Source organism: Chelonoidis abingdonii, chromosome 4 (genome assembly GCF_003597395.2).
Source record: "Chelonoidis abingdonii isolate Lonesome George chromosome 4, CheloAbing_2.0, whole genome shotgun sequence".
Lineage (NCBI taxonomy): Eukaryota > Metazoa > Chordata > Testudines > Testudinidae > Chelonoidis > Chelonoidis abingdonii.
In genome coordinates, this window is record NC_133772.1 from 144,414,040 (window position 1) to 144,437,015 (window position 22,976).

Genomic DNA, 22,976 nt, shown 5'->3' on the forward strand with positions numbered 1-22,976 from the left:
CTGAAACACCTTGCTAAAGTGCTCAGAATATATTCCTCTTCTTTGGCAGGAAATGCCCATTGAGTGCAATGATCTCCATGGACTTCAATGGACATTGGGTCAGGCCCCAAATTTTCATCCATCTCACCATTTGCTTTGCTTTAGTTGTTAAATCTGCACTAGCGGTGGGCCTAGCCTGGGAAGTTCCAGTCTGGTGCTAAACTTTTCTAAGGGTCTAGGGTGGGAGAGATCAGATTCTGACGTTTGCTGCACCCCATTCTAGAGCTCAGAGTCATCCCTGAAGTTCAAATCTGAACTTTCCCAACAGAAGAGTCCTGGCCCATGTGCAGTTTGCATGCCCAGATAGGGGCTAATAAGCACAATTTCAGCCAGAATTGCGAGGGCCTGGATTTCTCCCATGAAGCTGTGCCAACACACCTCACTTCCAACCTGATAAAGACCTACTGAAATAACCTTACTCGTATCCTAAAGCAGATTAGAACCTAATACGCCAGAGGTGAAAGTGGAGTCCATTAACCTCCCATGCTGTCTAGATAGTCTTTTAGCCCCTATTAAAATTACATAAGTATTCCATTATAAAAACTGAAGGGAAATGCCATTCTGAAGGCATTATCAATGAAATTTCTTACATCCACATTTCACTTTATAAAAATGATATCTGAATTGTAGGGCTGGTCTATTACTCGTACTCTGGCTGTCCAAGCTTCTCTGGAAGTCAAGACAAACCACGGGTACATTTAAGAGAGTCATAGATTCCATGGCCAGAAAGGGCCACTGTGATCGTCAAGGGTGCCCTCCTGTATAACCGGCCATACAACTTCCCCAAAATAATTGCTAGAGCAGATCTTTCAGAATATACATCCCATCTTGATTTAAACATTGTTGGTGATGGAGAATCCACCATGACCCTTGGTATGTTGGTCCAATGTTTAATTACTCTCACAGTTAAAAATGTACATCTTCTTTCCAGTGTGAAATTGTCTAGCTTCAGTTTCCAACCATTGGTTCATGTTATACTTTTCTCTGATAGATTGAAGAGCCCATTAAGTTTTTGTTCCCCATAAAGGCACTTACAGATTGTGTTCAAATCCTTCCTTAATCTTCTCTTTGTTAAGCTAAATTCATTGAACTCTCCGTTTATCACTATCAGGAGTGTTTTCTAATCTTTACTCATTCTTGTGGCTCTTCTCTGGACCCTCTCTAACTTATCAACATCTTTCTTGAATTATGGACACCAGAACTAGACACAGGTTTCCAGCAGAGGTCACACCAGTACAAGTACAGAGGTAAAATAACCTCTCTGTTCCTACTCAAGAGTCCTCTTTTTATACATCTAAAGATCGAATTAGCCCTTTTGGCCACAGAGCTCAGAGCTCTCAGAGCTCACATTCAGCTGATCGTTCACCACGCCCTCCATCTCTTTTTCAGAGTTCCTGCTTCCGAGGATAGAGTCCCAAATCCCGTAAGTATGGCCTGCATTCCTTGTTCCTAGATGTATACATTTACATTTAGCCATGTTTAAATACAGGCTGTTTGCTTGTGCCCAGCTTACCAGGAGATCCTGATTGCTCTGTACCCGTGATCTGTTTGACATTCCCCCCATATTTGTGTCTTAATTTTATCAATGATGATTTTATGTTTTCTTCCAAGTCATACATAAAAATCTTAAATAACATAGGGCCAAGAACTGATCCCTGCAGAACCCCTCTAAAAACACATCTGTTTGATGATTCCCCCTTTACGGTTACATTTTGAGACCTATCAGCCAGCTTTTAATCCATTTAACATCAGCTCTTTTACCTTTGTCAACCAAATTTATGGTCTCATCAAAAAAGATATCGAGTTAGACAGGATCTATTTTCCATAAACTCATGTTAATTGACATTAATTACACTACCCTCCTTTAATTCTTTATTAATTGAGTCCTGTATCAGTAGCTGTAGTATCTTGCTTGGGATCAGAGTCAGATTGGCAGGCTGTCATATTCTGGGGTGCAGGCCAAACCAGTGAGGGGTTGTGTCCCTGCCAGGCCTGGAGCTCTGGGGTGTCTCACAATGCTTCACTGTTGTAGTTCCCAACCTGGGCCACTCACAAACATCCTGCCAGCAGGCAGGTCACCCCTTGAGTGTGTGTGTATACTGCAGCCCTGGCCCAGGCGCTCTGACCCCAGCAGCCTGTCAGCAACACTCCAGTCACTCTCTGGCTTCCACCAGCCTGAGTTACTACTTGCAGGGTGACCCCAACACAGTCCCAGTCTCAAATTTCCCCCAACACATGGGTTCTACACTGTGCTGCCCTCTTCTGGGTAGTTCAGATATCAGCGGTCCGCTGCCCCTGCAACAGTTTGCTACTTCTGGAGTTACAAAACAGTTCAGCTGAAACACAACACTGGATTAGTATTGATGAAGGAATAAAAAAGGTATATTTAACTACAAAGAGAGAGATTTTAAGTGAGTATGAGTATATGGCATTAAAGTCAGAAATGGTTACAAGAGAAGTAAATATAAAACACTTTCTAGTAGCTAACTCTTAACAAGCTAGGCTGGGAAAATCCTTATCACATGTTCCCAGCAACTTGGCTGACCAAATTCTCAGGGCAGGATCCCTCCCAAGTCAAAGGTCTGGTTCCTTTGTCATTTTAGGTGAGACAGAGAGATAGGGAGAGACTGGAAAAGATGCCTTGGGGTATTTTGCCCCTCACTTTTATAGTCCAGGCACCCTTTGAAGTAGATTCTTCTGAGGATTAGCCCTCATAGCAAATTTTGTTCCGATATTAAAGAAGATGACGTAGAACCTGGTGGTGAATGACTCCATGTTCTTCCTTCTCCCCTGTTCATGATGTAATGAATATTTGCCTTTTCTCCTGCCATTTTCCTCTCTTGCTGTCTCAAGGACCCTGTTTACCACTTATATGCAAATTGAGGTAAACTGACATTCCTCTGGGATGTTTAGGATAGATCTGTTTAACTTTTGTGTAGTTGGGGCTGTGTGGATTTGAACATGTGCTAACAAAATGATAAAGGGGAAATTCATAACTTTACATATAATGTTGCTACAGCCATTTCACCGTGATATTATTGACCTGTGAGTTACTAGTTTTCAAATGAGACCTCACAAAGCATATTTTCTACAAAGATTATTACAATACTGTTTTCAGTAAGATAGGGCTATCTCTGTCAGCAATCATCCCATTTATCCTTTCTAAAAAATATTTGCACACCATTCGCTTTTTTTCAGTCTTCTGGAATTTCCCCAGCATTCCAAGACTTATTAAAAGTGAACATTAATGGCCCAGGGAGTGCCTTAGCCAGCTCTTTTAAAACTCTTGGATACAAGTTGTCTGGACCTACTGATTTAAAAAAAAATGTCTAATTTTATTAGCTTCTGTTTAACATCCTGCAGCGATACTAGTGGAATTAAATGAGTGTCTTCATATGACAGGACTGCATCATCTGTTTCTTTCCCCAAATTCAGTACAGAAATATTTTTTTTGAACACTTCTCCCTTTTGTGCATTATTATTGATTATTCTACTATTTCAATCTACTAATGGACCAATGGATTATTTTTGTTCCTAATACACTTGAAAACTCCATATTGTCTTTAACTCTGCAGAGCATTGATTTCTCTTTGTCTTTCTGAATAGCCATTGTGAATCAGACCAGTGGTCCATCTTGCTCAATATCCTGTCTTCTGACAGTGGCTAGTGCCAGATACTCAGAGGGAATGAGCAGAACAGGGAAATTATCAAGTGATCCATCCCCTGTCATCCAGTCCCATCTTCTGGAAGTCAGAGGTTTAGGGACCTCCAGAGCATGGGGTTGCATCCCTGAACATCTTGGCTAATAGCCATTGATGACCCTATCCTTTATGAACATATCTAACTTTTTTTAATCTAATCAGTTTTCCCTTATCAAGTTTCTACTATTTCTAGCTTCTGATTTATATCCATTACTATCAACTTCCCCTTCCTTTCTAATGTTATATCTTGTTTTTATAGCTTCTTTCACTTCCCCTCTAAACCCGGTTGTTGTTGTTTTTTAACCAGTTCAGCCTTCTTCCTTGATTATGGTTTTTTGGGGAAGCTAGTAAAGTGTTCTTAAACTATTACTGATTATCATTCTCATTTTTCTGATTAAATTCTTCCTCCCAGATCATTTGGCTTATAATTGTTCTTGGCTTTGTGAAATTAGCAATTTTAAAACACAGAGTATATGTATGGATCACTGGTCTGGACTTTACTCTGTTTGCACATTATAAATGGGATCAAGTCATGATCACTTGTACCTAAGTTACCATTCATTTTTAGTTCGGTAATCAGTTCCTCCTAATCTGGCAAGGCGAGATCTAATACAGAATTCCCCTGTGTGGGAAGCAACATTTGGAGTTAGGAAATTGTCATCTACGATGTTCAGAAATTCCAAGGATGTTTTAGTACTGGCAGCATGAGACCTCCAGCATTTGTCTCTCAGACATGAAGTCCCCCACAATCATGAAGCTTTTTTCCTACACGTTATAGATAGGTGTGTGCAGAGTCAGTCATCCTGTTCTGGAGTGTGATTTGCTGCACTATGGCAGACACCAGCTAATATCCCATCTTGGGCTTTGTCTATTGGGACATGTAACCAGAAGCATTCGAGATCATTTTCTTCTAAGTTATCTGTGACCTGGAAACAGGTAATGCCACGTTTGACATAGAGTGCCATTGCCTGTGCCCTTTTTCCCACTCATTCCTTCCTAAACAGGTTAGAACCATTGATTTTAACATTCCCATAATGGGAATCATCCCACCAGGTTTCAGTAATACCATCTACATACATGTTCTCTGTATGTATAAAGATCTTCTGTCTGTATGTCCCACTCTATGCATCGGAAGAAGTGAGCTGTAGCTCACGAAAGCTTATGCTGAAATAAATTTGTTAGTCTCTAAGGTGCCACAAGTACTCCTGTTCTTTTTGCGGATACAGACTAACACGGCTGCTACTCTGAAAACTGTCATCTAGATACAATTGATGTTCCTCATTGAGTGATTCTAATTCCTCTTGTTTGTTAACCAGGATCCTAGCGTTGGTGTAGAGGCAATTCAAGAATTTCTTCTCTTTATATCCTTTGGTTCCTTGATTAATTTTGTTCTCGACATCTTGATTTTTGTGCTGAATGCTTCATATCTTCCCTTTTCTTACCCTCCCATTTGTATTAGTTTCGCAAGCTCCTGAGTACTCTAGCCAGCCTGTCTTCAAGAAAATTGGTTCCCCCTTCTATGGAGGTGCAGGACTTCCAAACTATACAGCCCTTGTCTCCTCACAGAAGGTGGACCCATGTTCCACAAAACCAAAGCCCTCCTTCCCTTTAGAAAGCTGCAGTTACTGCACATCTGTAACCAAAGGAAATGCTTGCAAATGCCTGCCGATGCGCTATGCTGAAAATGCCAGGGTTACAAGGTGGGTAGGCCCTTTGCGGGAAATTGGATTCAGCCCCATCTGTTACTTGTTGTCTGGCCCCAAGTAACGGGCTTGGACTTGGGCCAGCGGTTGGGTCACATGATCAGGATCACATGATGGTAGCCTTTGGAGGTGGCTTCCTATAAGAGGGAGCCTGTCCCCTCAAAGAGAAGGAGACTAGGGACGAGGAAGACAGGAGCAGGTGGTGGTGTTGGTCTGTCCAGAGAGGCCAAGAGTCTGAGAAAGGGCCTGGCAGAATTCTCTGTTCAGAGACCTCAGAGGCAGCTGGAGCCCTGAGAAAAGGGCATATGTCATGGGGAAAGACACAGGGTCAGAGAACACCAGGAAAGGGGAGACACAGGGTCAGAGAGCACCAGGAAAGGGGCTTGTGATGGGGTGTTCACCACCCCTTGCCCCAGCTGTGAAAAGGTTTATGTAGATAGAGAAGGGAGCTAATTAACCTGACTGGCCCCAGCTAAGAGGGACCAGGCAGCTAAGCAATCCCCTGACTCAGGGATGGAGCTCAGCTGAGCTGGATGTATAAGGGCAGGAAACTGGAGGCAGAAGGCGCTGCTGGGGAAAGTCTGCAGGCACTGCCTGAGGGTATGTCTTCACTAGCTGTGTAAAGTATCAGAGGGGTAGCTGACGAAGTGAGTATTCACCCACGAAAGCTCATGCTCCAATACGTCTGTTAGTCTATAAGGTGCCACAGGACTCTTTGCTGCTTTCACGAGCTGTGTAGTCACGGTGCCAGCACTGTAAAAAAACCCACCCCCATGACGGGAGTGTCTCCCAGTGCTAGTGCATGGTTTCCACTGCCACATTACAGTACTGCAACTTGCAGTGCTTGAGGGGGAGGGCGAGTTTCACACCCCCGAGTGAGAAAGTTGCAGCGCTGTAAAGTGGCAGTGTAGACAAGGTCAACATCTTGTTTCCTTGTTCTGCTGGGGAATTTCCCCTGCTCCAGCCTCCCTCCCTGCAGACAACTTGGGGGAAATCCACGAAAACAGCAAGGCGTCTGGTGGCACTTTAAAGTCTAACAGATTTATTTGGGCATAAGCTTTCATGGATAAAAAAAACAGTTCTTCAGATGCAAGCTGAAGCTTATACCAAAATAAATCTGTTAGACTTTAAAGTGCCACCAGATGCCTTGCTGTTTTTTGGGGGGAAAACCAGTTTCCTTTAGTATGCTCATCTCTTTATCATAGTCAGTGATCTACCAGGGCAGAGACATTCCCTGTTAACTACTCTTCGTGTTGTCCCAGAGCTGCTTATTGTCCCAGCAGGCAGCGTGCAGCGTGACGTGGTTCCTGTCAGCCAATGGCTGATCACACTGAGCATTAGTTCTACTTACAGTTCATGAAATCAGTTGGCATTCAGAAGTTGTGCACAGACAGACCCCCCCCGCCCGCAATGGCCTATATTGTCCTGGTTGCATTCCAGTGTGGGGCTGCATTACACCTTCTCATTCCCCCATCGTGCCAGCCATGTGTGGTTTCCTTCTTCACCTTTTTGGGCCTCAATTACTGTGCAGTGTGGCTCTTGGCTGAGAGTGCTGGCTACGGGTCAGTCCAGAGGTGGCTGCATTTCAGCAGTGGATCAAGTCATTAGTAAGTCTGTAAAGTACTTTGGCCATGCACTGAAAAAAGTGCTCCATACACGTAAGTCATAGAGTCAGCTTTGTTGCTGTGTTTTGGCCTCCGACCCCACTCCTGGACATGGAGGAATTTGAAACTGACCCTAGCTGTCCAGTAGGCATAAAGTTGCCATATCTAGCTCCAACACAGTCCCTCCGCTCCACCCCAACCAGCACAGGGGGCATGTTGGGAGCAGGGAGCAGGAGTAGCCAGAGTGCACGGTGCTTTGCCTAAGCCCAGCTGGTGGATAGCCCCTTGGCAAATCACTGCTAGCTAATGCAAGTTAGAGCAGCCTCTGGGCTGCTTGGAACTGCACTGGGGCTTCAGCTGGGGAAGAGAATCAGGAAGCCATGTCCTGCCTCTCTCTATATTGCCCCAAAGAATCTGGCAGATCATTTGTACAGCTGCCAAACATTTTGGCTTCTAAATGGGCCACAACCTCCCTTCCAATATCATACATCTTATAAGTCTCACCCCGCAATTCAGTCATAACTCTGGTGCTTCAAACTCTTTCTCACATGAACAGCCCCACTGAAGCCATGGGATTACTCAAGTGAGTAATGGTCTGCAGGCTTTGCCTCCTAGCTCTGATTTATTTTATTCTTATTTACAGTGCCTAACCCAATGGGCTCCTAGATGTGACTGCACCCCAGTAATACATAATATTCTTAACACAATCTTTATCACACTGAGCACGCTATACAGACAGCTATCGGTTTGTAAGCCAGGGTTGCATATGCTATAACTTTTTTTATTTCAGCCACATTTTCATACAACTCTCTAATTGTTGGCCTTCTGAAAACATGATTTCATTAATTTAATCTTGTACTGCGGAACATTGTACGAGATCTTAAAGAAACTCCATACTGTGCATTAATTTCTTTCTCCATAATTGTATTTATATTTCATCAAATAGACTTGAAGCACGTTATTATTCTAAAATGAGTGCTAATGGGTTTCAGCACTCTCATATAGCTAATCGTGCATTTATTTCACAGCTTTGATGGCTCACAAAGATTTCCATTTCTTCATTTACATGAAGCAATTGTGAAGGACAAATTAAATGCTTGCTTATTTCATCTACATATTTTTTCCCCTGAAAATTCTGTACAAACATCCGCAGTTTGAGTACAACATATAATTCCTTTGAACGACGTGGGCCATGTTAAATTGGTTGAAATGATAGTTCCATGAATGAAAAAATAGGAATTTGAATCTTTTTATTACAATATATTAAAAAGCAACTTCTTCATGGCAAAACAATGAGACAATTTTTCTTTGCATTATATCAATCTCAAGATAAGAACGGCCGTACTGGGTCAGACCAAAGGTCCATCTAGCCCAGTATCCTGTCTTCAGCCAGTGACTAATGCCAGATACTTCAGAGGGAATGAACAGAACAGGTAACCATCAAGTGATCCATCCCCTGTTGCCCATTCCCAGCTTCTGGCAAACAGAGGCTAGGGACACCATCCCTGTCCATCCTGGCTAATAGCCACTGATGGACCTATCCTCCACGAATTTATCTAGTTCTTTTTTGAACCCTGTTATAGTCTTGGCCTTCACAACATCTTTTGGCAAAGAGTTCCACAGACTGACTGTGAAAATACTTCATTTTATTTGTTTTAAACCTGCTGCCTATTAATTTCATTTGGTGACCCCTAGTTCTTGTGTTATGAGAAGAGAAAGATATATGTTGCATTGATATTAATCGCAAAGGTCTAAAGAGTTAAATGCGTTTATAACCTTTCACTTTTTGGATTTAAACAATCAGAGATAGGCTCGGGGTTATTTTCAAGGCCTCTGTTTGATTTACTCGGTTACATGGCAAACACAAATGCATTCATTCAAATTAAAAGTTTTTATTGTTTAAACACGAAATTAAAAATGGCATGTATATTGAAACTGAGGTTGAGTGATTATGCGTAACAGACATTCAAGAGTTTGATTTTTCTCCTTTCAGAGGCAAAATATCAGTCTCTCATTTTCAGAATAACTTTTCTTTGCAAAGGAGAAGGTTAATTTTATTCTCAGTCCAGCTGTGTGAAGGGCATTTACTTTCCCTGTTCTATAACAACAGGCAAACGTGAAGGAGAGACAGGCTAGAGAAGATGGGTGCAACGTAGCTTTTGTTGATGTCCTGAATGGATGCTTCGTCTGGCAAGTCAACCACAACGCCTGCTGTTTGGACCCTGGTTTACAGTCTGGTCCGGGAGGTCTCTGGTTGTATCTTTTCTTTTTAGACAAGGCAGGGTTGGATGGATACAGCATAGCTGACCTCAGGATTTGATGAAAAGGTGAGAGAAAGAAAGAGAGAAGATGGGGTAAAGGGATGGTGGAAAAAACTACAAAAAGAGAAGAGAAGACAATACAGAATCTTTCATGCCTCTTCAGTACTGACAATTAGCGTAAGGACTACCCAGGTGTGCAGAGTCCAGGATGGCTGATATTCCCACAGTGCCCCCCAGAGGCCATGCCAAGGCTCAGCAAGGGAGCACTATGGAGAGTAGGTGCCACAGGATGTGCCACCCAAGAGACCCAGAGTGATAGTACCCTGTGGCCTTCTGATTGGCCGAGCACACAGTTTAACAGGGGTTGCCCTAGAAAGTTGTCTGGGCAACTACACAGACTTTAGCCTGCTACAGCCCCAGACTCTGCTCGATCTCCAGTCTCTGACTCCAGCCTGACGCTGGAACAGATTCCTGTCTCTTGATTCTAGCCTGGTATTGACTCTGATTTCTGGTCTTTGACGTCGGCCTAACTCTGACCCTGACTCTTGCTTGCAAAACCTGGGTTCTGCCATTTCTCAAGTGACTACTGTCCCCTGGTGGGCAGACCTCAGTCTGGCATGACTGCTAGGCCAGACTGCCTATGTCCGGTCCATTACAATTAAATATCTCCACTGCTGGACTGACTACTGGCTGTCAGGATAGTGTGATGACTTTCAGCACTCGCAGGTGAAAACAAAGTTCTCTGAACAAGAGCAAGACCAACTGGCCTTCGTCTCAGGAAGAAACTTATGGAGTTGCTGTGCTGGCAGATTGGCGGATCAACTGAGATGCAAGGTGGGATGAGAGATGAGGGACCGCTGAAGTGAACTGAACTTACTTAACTTTTCTTTAAAGTCTCTTTATAAGAAACTCCAAAAGGGGGGAAAGTGGTTGGCATAGTTCATTCCCCTCATTATTTTATCCACCATTTTATCCACCAGTTAGGCCTAACACACATCACACCAATTTTGGTCTATTAACTTCTGCTTCCACATCTTTTCTTTTTACCAACCATAATTTAAATAGTCCTTGGATTATCTCAATGTGTCCTTCTTCGTTTAGACCAGTGGCTCTCAAACTTTTCTTTTCCACGGACCACTTGAGAATTGCTGAGAGTCTCGGCAGTCCTCTTAATGATCTTTCCAAATGTTCTTTGTACCATTAGCTAACTAGTGTAAAGCGCTTCAGATAAAATTGCTATATAAAAAAAAAACCTTGATAATAATTAACTTTTTTTGTTCTACAGATAAAAGCACATGACTCATATTTTCATATCAGTAGTTTTACCATTCAAATGCAATGGATGTGCCCTCTCTCCCCTTCTGTGGCAGCCCCCGAGCTAGGGCGGGGATGGAGGGGGTCTTTCCCCCGCCACAGAAGCCACAGAGATGGTGCTGGAAATGAGGGCCGTCTCTCCCCAGCAGCCGCAGCCCTGGAGCTGGGGAAAGTCACCTCTTTCTCTGGCCACCGCAGCCCTGCATGTCCCATATTCCCCCCTACCCCCTTTTCTCATCGCACTACCCCTTCCCACCTACCCGGTACTGCCCCCAAGGCCGCCGCCTAGGGTGACCAGATAGGAAGTGTGAAAAATCGGGATGGGGGTGGGGGTAATAGGAACCTATATAAGAAAAAGCTCCAAATATCGGGACTGTCCCTATAAAATTGGGACATCTGGTCACCCTACCACTGCCTCACCTTACATGTGCATCTTCTCCAGGGTCCAGGCACCTAATTAGTGGAGCCACGCCTGTGTGGCTCCACTAATTGGGTGGATGGTCCTTCATTCTCTTTTGTGCAGCCACCCAGATGTGTACCTTAGAGCGAACTATCCGCAGACCACCTGAATGGAGCTTGCGGACCACTGGTGGTCAACAGACCACAGTTGAGAACCTCTGGTTTAGACTAATCCAGCTCTTCTGTCTCCCTTTTCAGTCTTTTTCCCATTAACTTTTACTCTTAGAAGTTAATGTACCATTGTATGAACTTCTATAATGTTTTATAGTTGCAGTCACAATTCAGGTACATTTGTAGGCCCAACTGTCACAACAGATCCCAACAGAGCTCTGTGCAAGCAAACCTTACAATCATGCTCTTGTTTGCTGGGTTTATTTTGGTGTTTGGCTTTCAAACCAATTCCCAAAGGTCTCATAAAGGAGATAGCAAGAAGGATGGTCGAAATTACAGATCTGGGGGCGAGTATAAAATGATGTCGTCCCATTGGAGCCGATGCATGGCTGACAATGAAGTCAATGGAGAGACCCCAGCTGGGAATACAGCCCCTATCTCTTCTGCTCACCAGCACATGATAGGGATCCTTTTGATTGCTACCCCTTCACTGTAGGGTTTGTCTTACTTCTGTATGTATGCAGTACCCAGGCCAGTGGGGCCCAAATCCTAACTTGGATTGGCACTGCTAGAAAATATATATTAAAAACTTGCTGGTGTTAGGAAGTATGACCCCAGTTGGCTTAGGGAGCTATTCTCCTATCGTCAATCTCCATTCCTCCAGGTCTACCGGCACAGCAGAATCCAGTGGTACCATTCTGATGCATGTGAGTCAAACTGGGAATGCTCCTTATAAGCATGCCAATTAATGGTCAAATTCTGGTACCTGTTTCCCCATTTAAATCAATAGGAGAATGCACAACCAATGTGGTTCTTCATGAATGTTTCCATTCTCCATCCCATTGCTTTCCATTCTTCGCCTCTTCTTTCTCCTTCCTCCTTTGGCTCAGTGGCACTGGTATCCCTTGCTAACTTCTGGCCACCACTGAGCCTGAGGCTCCTTTCACACTTGTTTTGACACCAGTATGACTGTTGACCCTGATCAGAAGCTGCATGGGATATGGCATGCACTTTCCATGGCAAATTATGAATTGAACAAAAAAAATCCTGGTAGGCCATTGCCAAACTGGGGAAACCATTAGAGGGGGAAGATACGGCTATTGAGAAAAGGAGATGTTTGGAAGCGGTGGAGTCAGCCAGCAGATCTGGGGATGGGAGTCAGCCACCTGCGGAAATAGTGTAAAGGGGTAGCCATCATAGTGTGAGTGTGACATGACTAGATGTGGAGAGTGTGGGAGACTCCTTTGTTTGTCTGTTCTAGCCCCTTGTGGTGCCCTGGGTTATCTCCTCTCCTGCACTGGAGATGAAGAGCTGCTGTGACTCCAGCACTAGGAGAGTTAGCAGAGCCAGTCCATGGGCTGAGTTTGAGGGGATGTACCTTGACACACCTGCAGATGGAGTGAGGCTCTGATCCACAGGAAAGGCCGCTAACCCTGAGACGAAGCTCCGGGGTGTCTGTTCTTTCCTCCCTCAGGCAGGAAAGAAGCTGTTTGGTACCAGACACAACAGCAGGAGGGGAGCTGCCTCTGTATCCTCTTCCAGTAATTAATCGACATGGTTGTCTTCTTTCAGAGATCCTGCCTGTGTCATCTGTTCCGGTGACTCGCTTGCGCTAACCCATCAATAGGTGGAGTATGGGGCTGTGTAACAGTAAATCCTTACTGCTGCCCCCATGGTGGGAAAGGAACGGAGAATATAGACACACCCCACCCCCCAGTACTTCTCAACTCCCACCCTTGAGCATCAGACCCATTCTCCACCCCACTCCCTGAAACAGATCAGCCCACTGCATGGCCAGCTTTGGTATCTTTCCAGGACTCTCCCAAGCAATTTGTAACCCGGCAGGATCCCAAATAAGGCCTACCCAAGCGTTGTTTAGTTTGACCATTGAAATGGCCCAGCCTTTAGCATGGCTGACTGGTAAGATATCAGATTTCTACATGGCTTGAACTGTCCCATTTCTAGCACCTTATTTCCGTGCACATGAAATATTTCAGAATTAGTGACTTTTTTTTTTCCCTTAAGGACGAGTGGTGAGAATTAATCCACAACAACCCTGATAAAGGGCGAAGAAGTTAATTGAAAAACATACTGAAAACAGGGTGCTCGCTTCCTCTGAGTCTGGAATGGAAACACCAATACTGACAAATTCAAAAGTTGCTGCGGAGTTCAAACAAACTGGGCATATAAGCATGGCGATGGTGCAGAGAATCTCTGGGAAGGAGCCTGAGACACATGCTATGATGACTCAAATGTGATAGGAAGCTGACTGGAGCCTATGTCCTACCCAGGCCTTTTCAGCTAAGAGAACCCTTGAAACTTTTGGGCCTAGATTCTCCCAAGCTGGAGTAGCTTGCCGTGGAAGGATGATCTCGGTGGAGGGGCAGAGAGCAGCTCCCACACAGCCTTCCTTTCTATGGCTGGTAAGGATTATGGCCAGGGCGCCTTTCGCAGCAATGTGAACCTGGGCTGCTGTAACAGACGCTTGGACGGACCCATTGCACAGCTAGCCCAGGAGCAGGTTAGGGTAAAGGTGGCTGTATGTCCCCTTTCTCTTCAGCCTGGAGCTGTGTGCTCCTTCGCCACACCAAGCCTCAGCACCTTTATCTAAATCAAGAATATTTCTGGATGACAAAGATAACGGGGGGTGAGGGGATTTAAGCAGGCTGCCAAACATGCCTTAAAAACACTGGCTGAGATATGTCTAGGTGTGCAAAAATCCAGGTTAGCACATGAAAATTTGTGTTTGTGTGCACTAGTTTGGATGTGGCATGTAAGAAGCGTTTGGTTTTTGTTTTTTTTTACGAGCACAGACAGATTCTCCCACAGATGTACTAGGCATCTTTGTAGATACCTGCTGAGAGTTTAGTTCCAAGTACAGAAAAATGTAGTGATTTATTTCATCACGAGGAAGGAAAATGAGACAGTGTAATACAATGGGTCCAGTTCTGTGCCCTTGTGCAAGCCTGAGAAAATCACCTTGGCTTTGTAGGTGCAAATGTTAACATTGGCATTTGCAGATGTGTTTGTGTTTGAACTTTAAAGTGGGTGCACACGTGCTCACACCTGCGTTCTGCAGAGATAAGTATGTACTACACACCCACAACTGCCTGGGGGGAGTTCTAACTGAAAATATATGCATCCTTTGGAGTATATAAAAAGAAATACTAAAAGGAATGCAATATGAAGACCACTGTCTTAACACAAAGCATATTCCCTAGTTTATTCCAAGCTCTCATGCATGTGGAAGTACTGTGCAGACTGTTAATGGCAGCATAAGAAGTCCTGTATCAAAATAACAAGGCTCCTACTTTTGGTATTGTAAGGGGAGCAGACCAGATTTCCCACCAAGTTCAGGGCAGTATCATAATAGTTCTCCCTTTCTTGTTCTAAATTGGCTACAAGTCACTCCTTTAACTATCCATATGAAGCATGGTCGTAGCAGGTGGTAGGGCTGCGACATCCTGGGAGATAAAAGTAATAAGCTGTTCTCTGCACAACCTCTCATTACAGAAGCCAACATCTGAGCTGGATACTTTGTAACTCTGCCCAATTAATTTTGTGCTCAGTGGCTTTTTCTGAATGCAGCTTCGAAGATCTCCTAAGAAATTCATTCACTTTACAATATGTTTGGACTTCCTCCATCCAACATATCACATTTCCATAGTGCTAAAAATAAAAGAAACACACAACCCACCCACACGTGGCCAGCTTTTCTGTAAATGTGCATGGAGAGCCAGGCTCCACTAGCAATCTGCAATGTGCGATACGGAATGTTTCACATGATTAATACATAATCTGAAATGTTTCACGTTCTCAAAGGGGTTCACAGCAGGTAATAAATTATGTCACGAGTGCTCAGTTGACAGTTGGCACTATTGCACATTTCATCTGTGACTATGAAATGCCAGTTTTTAGCTGTAACGGGAATGTAACATTTTGACATTGCCTTGCCCACTGAGTTCTCTCCAGTTTCCTTTTTGTGCCTTATGCCTGTAAGCTACAAAACAAATAACAGTGGAGCCTGTACTTACAGCATATGTATTTCAGTGTCTGGGAGAACCTTTATCACCTTGGAACGTTCTGTCGTGTTAGCTGCTGTAATGTGTGATTATAGGCTAATTCTGTTTTCCTGCGGTAAATGCCATGTACCTTACAAGTAGTCAGCGCTTCCCATTTCCTTGTGTCTCGCCATCATTAGCCATCTCGTCAGTTCAGCCTAGCGAGACAAGGGTATATAACTCTCACCACTTCCAGCTGGGATTTGCAAAGGAGCACTAGAGTTGGGCTCTCACCCCCCATTCAGAGCCAAGGGGTTATGGGCACCTGTCTCCCTTATGCTCTTTTGAAAATCTCAGCCTGTGTCTGTGTGTATGCATGTGTGTGTATTACACAGAGCATCCTCGAGATGCAGTGTTGCTTGGACAAATAATTGATTCTGGGCCAAATTTCCCTGAACCTTACACCCCGTTTGTATGGGACACAGCATGGAGAGAGCGTCTTCCCTTGGGCTGCTGTTCTCTCTTTCAGGTGGAGGTGAGGGGAGGCAGGGAATGGATGGAGTCTTGACTTTGACTTCCACCAATCAATGCATGAAGGGAGACACAATCTGCACCAAGTACAGAGCTAGCACGGAATCCTTCCTCACCCCAAGAGGAACCATGAACCAGGCTGACACTCCGGAGCCCAAGCTGATCCTGGGTTTGCTCCTGGAGTAGCACAGCTGTGCATTACCTCTTACTAAGGGCTTGGAGCAAAGCCACCCCCTAGCTCTGGGAGAATTTATAAATCAAGTTTGCAATAAATATCTTTCTCTAGGGGCGACAAAAACTAATGGTCCTGTCTTTTATTTGTTCCCATGACATTATAATTAGACGCACATCATGTAATAACAGCCTGTAAAATATTGACTCCTGCTTAACCTTTGCTTATTGTGCCAGGCTGTCTACACCCTGCACTACAACTGAAGGGGTTATGGAGTGACTCTGGATCCAGGCAACCCCTCCAGCATGCTCCAACTGGAGGTGGAGTTTAAAAGGGAGCCAGACAGCCCAGAAGGGGCCTGACAAGGCGGGGAGAAGGAATTGCCCTAAGAACTCCTCAGGAAGGAGGCTGCAGAAACCTTCTCCACCCCTCCCCCCCCACGGCAGCTCCCCCTGGCCCGGGGAGCCATGGCGTCAGCTCCCCACTCCAGCTCACCTCTGCTCCGCCTCCTGCCCGAGCATGCCATCGCCGCTCCGCTTCTCCCACCTCCCAGGCTTGTGGCACCAATCAGCTGTTTGGCGCCGCAAGCCTGGGAGGGAGAGAAGCAGAGTGGGGCAGCGTGCTCAGGGGAGGAGGTGGAGCAGAGGTGAGCTGGGGCAGGGAGTTCCTCTGTGTGCCGCCCCCCCCGCTTACTTACTGCAGGAGGCCCTCCCCACGCCCCCCTGCCCCAGCTCCCTCCGCCTAAATTCTGATGATGATCGGGGCAGACAGAGATCCAGCTGCCGCAGTCGCTGCCAAAGGACCCGAAATGCTGCCCTTTAAATGCTAGTGCCCTAGGTGACCTCCTAGGTCGCCTAATGGGTTGCACCGGCCCTGTTTCTCTTACTTCTAGAAGTGGGGAAAGGAGCTGTGTACTAATGGGAGAACCACTGATCACACACTCTGGATGACGTGGGTATCATTGGCTTTGTTTTCATTCACACTAAGTACTGACCTGACCATAGTTGACTCTGTCTGGGAAATCCCTTCTCTGGAGGCAATCAGCTGCTTTGCAATTTTTTGCTTTAATTCCTGAGCAGGAGTGAAACTTTAGTGAGAGGTAACTGATGTTTGGGACAGCTTGTTAAGATGGCACAACCCCCAGTGCAGGACAATTGCCCGGCAGGACACTGAGTATAAACCATCCACATGCAGCATGAGGGGAATAGTGTGACAGAACCAGCTGCCTCTAAAAACCACACGTGCCTCTGTGTCAGCAGTGAAAGAGTCAAGGAATCTCATTGACACTGGCCAGGGAAAGAGGATCTCATAATTCAGGGCCACTGCACCCATATTTCCTCTCAGCTGGTCCAGAAGGACATCCAATCTCAGACTTCCAGCTCTGCAGTTGTTGCATCTCATGGGTGCCTTCAGCCTGTATTTCTCAGCACAGCCAGGCTGCCCAGGCACTACTGGTTGCTTTCTCTTCAGAGACTGGTAACAGAGTGATTGTCAACAGCTGTAGGTACCACACAGCTTGATATATTTGATATATATATATATATAGATATAGATATAAAATGGGACCATATAGAATATAGTTTGCAACCAAGGTCCTGTAGTGGCACCAAATCCTATGTAAAAGGGGTCATGTAGGGTGTCTAAGACCAGGTTACGGGTTACTGGTTATGATTATGCTGTCTGTATGTCTGTATCATTTTGTAGTTGAAGTTATGAATATTGGCTGTATACTGTCTATATTTCAAACTTGTGCTGTGTTACTGGGAAAGATCCCAGACAAGTGGGTGTTAGCTCTGCTTAGCCTGCTTGATGGCCCATTAAGGACCATCAGCTACACAATGACCCACTGAGAGGAGTCAAATATGCCTTGTGACTCAGCAGGGTGTGCGAAACTGGCCCATGTGACTGCAGACTCCATTTTGCTGTAATTTCCACAGTAAGAAAAAGAGGTTCTTAACACCTGGAAAAGTCTATATAAGGCTGATGCCTCACCTCCATTTTGTCTTCAGTCCTGCTTCCTACCTGTGGAGGGACTTTGCTACAAACCGAAGCTCTACCACAAGGGACTGATGACCCATCCCAGTGGGGGATGTTCTCCAGAGACTTGATTTGAACCTGCAGTTTACTCCACACTGCTACAAGCCTGAACTAAGAACTTTGCCATTACTGTATGGAATTGATTCCATTTAACCAATTCTAGCTCTCATCTCTACCTTTTCCCTTTATGAATAAACCTTTAGATTTTAGATTCTAAAGGATTGGCAACAGCGTGATTTGTGAGTAAATCTAATGCGTATTATTGACCTGGGTCTGGGCTTGGTCCTTTGGGATCGAGAGAACCTTTTTGTTTTACTGGGGTGTTGTTTTCATAACCATTATCCCCAGGAGAGTGGCACTGGTGGTGATACTGGGAGACTGGAGTGTCTAAGGAAATTGCTTATGTGACTTGCGGTTAGCCAGTGGGGTGAAACCGAAGTCATTTTTGTCTGGCTGGTTTAGTTTGCCTTAGAGGTGGAAAAACCCCAGCCTAGGGCTGTAACTGCCCTGTTTGAGCACTTGATCCTGAATTGGCACTCTCAGTTGGGTCACGCCAGAACCGCTTCGTCACACTTCTCTTCCTAAGCAAGCCCACTGTATGCTTAATTACAGAGAAAACATATTAAACATGGTAAAATAACCTAAAGGCCTGCAAATAAATGTACCAAAATTAACCCCTGCATCCTAACAGAGATTCTGGCAGAATTATCTCTTCAACATCACCCCATAGGGGAAACCTGGGGGTTACTGTTACCCTGGAATCTGCCATTCCTGCATGTACCCCAGAATTTGACATGACTGCAGTCAGCCATTTTGATCCATTGGCAAGTGTGCACAAGACAAATGCCCACTTTTGTTCAAAAAAATGGGGTACAGGGGATCATGTGGGGGGTGAGCGGCAATGCCAGCTCCATGCAGGGGAGAGGCAGGGCTTGGGAGTGGAGCAAGCAGTGCTCAGGCGAGCAGTGACACAGCCCCATCCTCACACGGGGAGGGGGACTCGGGCCAGGCCAGCCCCATGTTGGTGGGGAGGGCTTGAACGAGCAGCTTGGGCCAGCCCCGCGCAAGGAGGGACAGGGCTCAGATTATCCCACCTGATGTCCCATTTTCCCTTTGGCTAATATGGTCATCGTAGCTCAAAACAAGCACACCTATGGCATGATTACTCCACCCTTTTACACAGCTCAGGGGTCTTTGCCCCCTGAAGCAAGTAATTAGCACTCAATGGCTCTCTTTCCCCAGGGCATATCTTCAGAAGGTTAGCTTAGAGGGGGACTCTCAAGATACTTCCTAGGAAATACACTTCATGTGTATTGCTGCAAAAAGACCTTTGGACTTCATCTTCCTTTCCAGAGATTGCACTAATATTGTCTAAGGAAGTTCCATACAATCTCATGGTAGCTCCTCAACATTTGCATTTCTAAGACAATGTACCCCCAGCGTATTAACCCTAATTCAGTAAGGTTTAACTTTATTCAATAACTTTCATTAAGAATATTACAGGATATTGTCAGTTTCTCACAGCAGCAGCACAGCGGGTGGAAATTGCATTCATGTCCACTTCACAGTCACTTTACCCTACCTCAGTGGAGTGGAAAGGCATTAGTGCAAGTGAGAAGCAGGCCCCTTGTTTAAAGTGATTTTCTTGATGCAAATCCACACAAACCCAGTGCCAGTCTCCCGTTCCTCAACCCCGTCTGAAGGGGAGAAGAAGAAGAACAGAGGGCACAGGACTGAAACACTCTTCCCGAGTCATAGAGTCCAGCCCCAGGCTATCACAGGCACCTCCATGTATAATACCAGTCATAAACATGTCAAGTTCCATTTTTAAACTACTGAGGTTGTTTGCCCCACTGTTCCTATTGGAAGGCTGTTCCAGAACCTCACTCCCCTGGTGGCTGGAGACTATGATGGGGCGTCTGTCCCACACTGGCAGAAAAGGGGTTAAAAGCAGCCCTAGGAAGGCTGTGCAGGAGGCAGCCAATCACAGAAGGGCTTACAGGAGTAGCCAATCAGGGCTGGGCTGGCCCATATAAGAAGGGCTGCAAAACAGAGCAGTGAGCTTCAGAAGGAAGGACTGGCTGCCTTGCAGGCAGGAAACACCCTGGACAGAGCAGTGCTGCAGGCAGAGACCCTGAGAGCTAAAGGCAGCTCCTGGCAGACTGCAGAGATCTGTGGACTGAGGCCCTGATGAAGGGCAGGGAGGGTGCTGGAACCACTGAAGGGAGTGGCTGGACAGCAGACTGCAGGTCCCCCTGAAGGGGAGGAAACAGAGTATGGCATAGCCAGAGTGCAGTGACACTGATGAGGATGTCCTGGGAGTGATGTGGGTCCAGGAACGGAGGTGATAGCAGGCAAGACACCACCAGAAGAGGGTGCAATGCTAATTCACTGGGCAGCCAGCAGGAGAAGCCACAGTGGTGAGTCGCGTCTCATCACAGACACCTTCTTCTAATTTCCAGCCTAAATTTATTTATGACCAGTTTATCCCCATTTGTTCTTGTGCCACCATTGTCCTTTAACTTAATAGTTCTTGCTAATTATGCCCTGCTGTGTTTATGGAGAGCAGTCACGTTCCCCCTCAACCTTCATTTGGCTAGGCTAAACAAGCCAAACTTTTCTAGTTTCCTTGCTTAAGGGAGGCCCTCCATTCCCCTGATTATCCTAGTAGCCCTTCTCTGCACTTGTTCCAGTTTGAACTCATCTTTCTTGAGCAGTGGAATTGTACACAGTATTTGAAACGTGTCCTTACCAATGCCTTGTACCGTGTCATTAGCACGTCCCTATCTCTACTGGAAATACCTTGCTGGATACGTCCTAGGACTGGGGTTGGCAACCTTTCTGCAGTTCTCTGCCGAGTCTTCACTTCTTCACTTTAACTTAAGGTTTCACGTGCCAGTGATACATTTTAACATTTTTAGAAGGTCTCTCTCTGTAAGTCTATAATACATAACGAAACTATTGTTGTATGTAAAGTAAAAAAAGGTTTTCAAAATGTTTAAGAAGCTTCAATTAAATTAAAATGCTGATCTTACGTCACCGACCCACTCAGCCTGCTGCCGGCCTGGGGGTTCCGTTCACCTAGTTTGGCAATGAGCTGAGCAGGGCCTGCAGCTGGGACCCCAGACCAGCAGGGAGCTGAGCGGGGCCTGCGACTGGAACCCCAGCTGGCAAAGGGCCGGTGGCCAGGACCCCAGACCAGCAGTGGGCTGAGCGGCTCAGCCTGTTGCTGATCTGAGGTTCTGTCCACTGGCTCCAGCCAGCCAGGGTCCCGGCTGCCAACCCTGCTCAGCCCGCTGCTGGTCTGGGATTCTGTCTGCCAGCCGGGGTCCCAGCCGCAGGCCCCACTCAGCCCACTGCTGAACTAGGTGAATGGAGCCCCAGGCTGGCAGCAGGCTGAGTGGGTCGGTGACGTAAGATCAGCATTTTAATTTAATTGAAGCTTCTTAAACATTTTGAAAACCCTTTTTTACTTTACGTACAACAAAAGTCCTGGCCCTGCCCACATACAGTGGGTACCTACCTTCTCCCTGGCTCGAGCCCATTCCTTTCCTCTCTCTGCACTGAGCTGAGAGTGGGAGTGCACTGAGCACAGAGTTGGGGGTGAAGGAGCAGGCTGGGAGTTGGGGTGCAGGGTCAGGCCAGGAGCTAGAATGAGGGAGGGAGCTTGGGGTTGGGAAGGAGGTTTGGGTGTGAAGCTTTTACCTGAGACAGCTCCCATTTGGTGCAAGGGGTACAGGTGGGAATGTAGGGGGAGGGTGCAGGAGCTCCCATTTGGTGCTCAGGGAGGGGGTGGGGATATGGGGGGGTGCAGGAGTCAGGGTCGCACACACACACCACCGCCCTCTGCCTGACTCCACTGCACCCTCCCCAACACCCCCGCCCTGTCCTGACTTCCCCTTGCCCCTGGACACCCCCCCCCCAACCCCAGCCTCTGTCCTGACCCTGCACCCCTTCACACACTCACCCAGCCTCTGCTGACCCCTGCCACTCACACACACAGCCTTGCCTGACCCTGAAGCCCTCACACACACCGCTTGCTCTTGCCCTGACCTGCAACCTCGACACACCCAGCTCTCTGCCCTGACCCCTGCACCCAGCCTTGCCTGACCTGCACCTCCACAAACACCAGCTCTGCCCTGACCCTGCACCCACCTCCCACACACACCGACAGCCCTCTGCCTGACCTGCACCCTCCACCACACTACAGCCCTCTGCCTTTGACCCCTGACCCCTTCACACCCAACCCAGCCTCTGCCTGCCCTGCAAGCCCTCCACACACACCCAGCTCTCTGCCCTGCCGCTGCACCCCCCGCCATCTGCCTGACCTGCACCCCCCACTCCCCACCCAACACCGCCAGCCTTGCCTGACCCCTGCAGCCCTCCAACACCCCGCCCTCTGCTTGCCCTGCCCCTCCACAACACCCATCTCTGCCTGACCTGCCCTCACCTCTGACCCTGCCCCCCCCAACACCCAGCCCTCTGCCTGACCCCTGCACCCCCCCACCCCAGCCTCTGCCTTGACCCTGCACCCCGTCCCCACGACCCCAGCCCTTGCCTGCCCTTGCACCGCTCCCACACCCATCCTCTGCCTTGACCCCTGCCCCTGCTCACCCACCCGCCTGACCTGACCTCTCACGACCCGCGCCTCTGCCCTGACCCTGCACCACCACACCACCCCACCGCTCTCTGCCCTGACCCTGCACCACCCCACACACACCAGCCCTCTGCCTCACACACACCCTCAGCCCTCTGCCTGACCCCTGCACCCCTCCCAAACACGCCCCCTGCCCTGACCTCCCCTCCCCCACCAACCCAGCCCCCGCCCGGGGCCCCCCCCCCCTACGCATACCCCCCCTCTGCCTGACCCTGCACCCTTCCCCACACACCGCAGCCTTTTGCTGCCCTGACCCCTCACACACCCGCCATCTGCCCTTACCCTTGCACCCTCCACACATACCCAGCTTTGCCTGACCTTGCCCCCCACAACCGCCCCTTCTGACCCTGCACACAAAGCCAGCCTCCCACACCTGGGACTCTTCT